The following is a 4172-nucleotide window of genomic DNA, read 5'->3' as shown; positions in this document are numbered from 1 at the left end:
GTCCCGTGAGGTCATCAGCTCCCGTTCTTAGGATGTGTAATGCACAAGCGTATTGCAGATACGGGTCAGATTCACACTCATGTCGCATCCACACTCCTGGACCCGCTGTTGAGAAATGTCGTTGGTAGTGTCTTTAAATTTTACGCACTCTTATTTTCTATTGGTGAAAAGGCTACGGTAAATGTATTTGCTTTTGCTGCTGTGCGGGCCATTTTGTATTAACAATGACACAGTGGTTTAGTGTTCACGGTAACTTGCAATCCCTAAATTTCCGAAATAGGAAATTCGCATGCCTTTCATTTGTCTTGTCCAGTTATCTAAGCTGTGCATTGTGCTCGGGCACATTAAGATCATTAAGCGCTCGTCCTTGTGTTGCCCCTATTCTTCGTCCCTGTTTGTTTGCGCACAAAAAGTATAAATATGAATATGTTCCAACTAGGCCGACTCGCAGTTATAGTTTTCAGGAGGTTGTTTCCTTATCAAATTTGCCGCAGTGTATAGGGTCCTAATACATTGCATACATTGAACCCCCATGAATCTGTTATTTTGCTAATGCAGGATGCAAGATCCCAAGATAGCCATGCACTGAATTTGTTGGTCAAGAATTTCGGAAAATGGAATCACTGTACATAGTGGTTAACCGTAAACCGCATTTGTTTCTTTTTGAACACTAAACGCCAATTGCTACAGAAAATATATTTTTGCAGTTCAAGTTTATGCCGTCTTTTTTTTTCTAATTTTGAGTGAACTAATATTGACTATTCAATATATATATACTGTTTAATCCAACCATTTCTTGCTCGCGAATATTGACAGTGTGATGTGTAACTTGAACCTTTGCATGACTGCCTCTGTTTAAAATGTGTAGAACTTACACATTCGAAGCTTCTTTCAGAACCACGGTATGGCTGATTGAATAAACCTTCTTTGCTCATTTGCATACCTACATAGTACAAGCCCTAATCTTGCATTGCCGCACCTAATTGTAAATAATTTATGAACTCGCAATGTATTTGAAAACACTTCATCCACTTTTGTCATCAGCAAAATACTTTAATGAACAGTGGTTCGTTTTTAAGGCTCCCAGTGATACTTCACTTTGCAACCAAGCAGTAGTAAATGTGGAATATTTCACGCGTTTGTTTTATATTAAAAACCCAATTGCAAACAACATATTGCATAATAGATGAGTGTCTTCGGGCTACAAAAAAATTAAAGAAACCATAATTGTAAATAAAGAATCTGCTATACAGCACTTCTAGCCAAGAGAACTATCCTTTCATTTAGGAAAAAAAGGATTAAATGAAAAAAATCTACATCATTTTCGTGCTCAAGTAATCTTGCTGAAAACCGTGAATTTCTAATAATGCTCCTGCCTTAAACTTCAGTTAAAGGAAATTTGTGTCTGGAAAATACGCTTTCAGTCTCTCATAAATGCCAGCCTGCTAAGCCTTGCATCGACTTTCGAAAGCAACTTTTCCTAATGCTTTTCTATGATATTGGTGCGCAAAATAACAGGTGTGTTTCTTGTCGTGTGCTTGCTCTGCATTTCATGTACCTCCCTAATTGAACTTTGCATTATCCATTCTTTTTCAAGGCGTCAAAACTTTAATTTTCGTACATTGCAATGCAGTGCTGAAAATTTATTCTGTTAAATAGCTCAAAATCCTTCGAGGCCAACTGTACCTATTTTGAATACTGCTATATTTTCCTCTAATAAAGACAGATGAGTTCATATATCTTTAAGTACGTTTGTGGGAAATGTAAACGTTCTTGTACTTACAAATGTGTTTGGTGATTGCGCATGTTGAGTTTCATGTGATTTATGTATATCTTGTACTCTCTATCGCATTGTGCAATAAATATAGTTACATTTTCCTTGAAAATTAGGCATAACATGGGGGGGGGGTCTTGTTAGTGTGTGTTACATGTTATACAGATGTGAAAATCGTGATAACAATTGCTGTTGATATACACGCTCAAAACTGTCGAATTTGCTAGGTTGTATTTTTGCAGCGAAGGCAGGCTTTGCAGTATACACCATGAATTACTAATATTTAGTCTAAACGAGGAGAGAGGGGGTAAACCGAGGGTCCCGATTTTTATTAGTCATATCACAAGAAGCCAACAAACACTGACACCAAGGACAACATAGGGGAAATTACTTGTGCTTAAGAAATGAAATAAAGAAACGATGAATTATTGGAAATTAAAGTGGATGAAAAAACAACTTGCTGCAGGTGGGAACCGAATCCACAACCTTCGCATTTCGCGTGCGATGCTCTACCAATTGAGCTACCGCGGCGCTGTTTCCCCATCCACTTTCTTGGGTATTTATGTGTACTAGTAGAACCCTGGGAGTGTTAGCCAGCGCCACCACTCACAGACCTTGGCGGCGGACGTGGAACGCCCTTTTTTTGCCGCAGGTGTCACGAGAACGTGATCTTTTTGGCTGAAGGCAACTGGTCAATAAACCCACACATGCTACCTGAAGGCATCAATGTTGCCGGATTCGAGACAGCGCCGAAACAGCGCCGCGGTAGCTCAATTGGTAGAGCATCGCACGCGAAATGCGAAGGTTGTGGGTTCGGTTCCCACCTGCGGCAAGTTGTTTTTTCATCCACTTTAATTTCCAATAATTCATCGTTTCTTTATTTCATTTATTAAGCACAAGTAATTTCCCCTATGTTGCCCTTGGTGTCAGTGTTTGTTGGCTTCTTGTGATATGACCAATAAAAATCGGGACCCTCGGTTAACCCCCTCTCTCCTCGTTTATTACATAACGAGGGTCTCGAATCCGGCAACATTGATGCCTTCAGGTAGCATGTGTGGGTTTATTGACCAGTTGCCTTCACCCAAAAAGATCACGTTCTCGTGACGCCTGTGGCAAAAAGGGCGTTCCACGTCCGCCGCCAAGGTCTGTGAGTGGTGGCGCTGGCTAACACTCCCAGGGTTCTACTAGTACACATACATACCCAAGAAAGTAGATAGGGAAACAGCGCCGCGGTAGCTCAATTGGTAGGGCATCGCACGCGAAATGCGAAGGTTGTGGGTTCGGTTCCCACCTGCGGCAAGTTGTTTTTTCGTCCACTTTAATTTCCAATAATTCATCGTTTCTTTATTTCATTTATTAAGCACAAGTAATTTCCCCTATGTTGTCCTTGGTGTCAGTGTTTGTTGGCTTCTTGTAATATTTAGTCTGACGCACATGTCTGTAATGTCTGATCCAAATTAATAGGGAGCTTTAGAATAAGGACCCCAATAGTTCGGGGCCCCAAAGAGCTTTGCGGGTGTTAGCGTTGGGGCACGTAGGAGCGAAGAGTTTTAGAATAGGATTTGACGTTTGCGGATAGCGTCTTGCGCTGACAGCGCCACTACGGCGTCAAAGAAAAACTATTAGAAATAATTAAATAAAATATACCATTTCATGATAGGAATAATAATGTTTACTTGCGTGTATTCGCGTTTAAATACAATTTAGAGGTTACTCTCTGTAAGCAGCAAACAATTAGTTGCGCTTAGTTTTGAGCAAGCCAACTTTACTAGCCTTCACCAGCCAAGCTTAGCCGTGTTATGCCTACGAGCCATATAATCCACAATCGAATTCAAAATCGGCGGCGTCTAATGAGCCAATTTTCATAACACACGCTACTTGAGAGAAAGCGATAACCGCACTTACTTCTCCTAGCTTGCGAACTTCACGCGTTGCCGCGAATCGAACCCAGTTTTGTGCTAGGTTAGAGCCGTCGCTTCGATGGGTGCCGCCATGTTTTCCGACGCAAAGCTTTTGGGGCCGCTATTTGGGCTGCCGCTAAATCGGTGAAATAGCGTTCCCAACGCAAAACCCAAACGGAGTTTGCGTCTTGCGCATGCGCAGTGGCTTCGACGCTATTTCTTTGGGGCCCCAAAACGTTTGGGGCCCCTATTCTAAAACTCTCTAATGTGTGTGCCTATCGAGGCTTCAAGACCGGCTAATGGAAGGCGGGTTTGGTTGCCGAACTTGAACCTTCTGGCGCACACGAGAGTTATGCGTGGATCATTCTAAATAGTAGTAATTGAAGGTGTGGACTGCCGAGCCTGCCCTGCGCACACTAGAAATGAAAGGGTGTGCACCTTTTTAATACCCGCGTAGATGGTTGTTAAAGGGAAGCGGAAAGGTTTCCAGAAAAAAA

This window comes from Dermacentor variabilis, unplaced genomic scaffold (genome assembly GCF_050947875.1).
Source record: "Dermacentor variabilis isolate Ectoservices unplaced genomic scaffold, ASM5094787v1 scaffold_13, whole genome shotgun sequence".
Classification (NCBI taxonomy): Eukaryota; Metazoa; Arthropoda; class Arachnida; order Ixodida; family Ixodidae; genus Dermacentor; species Dermacentor variabilis.
The sequence above is the reverse complement of the archived record's forward strand: the minus strand, read 5'-3'. Positions refer to the sequence as shown.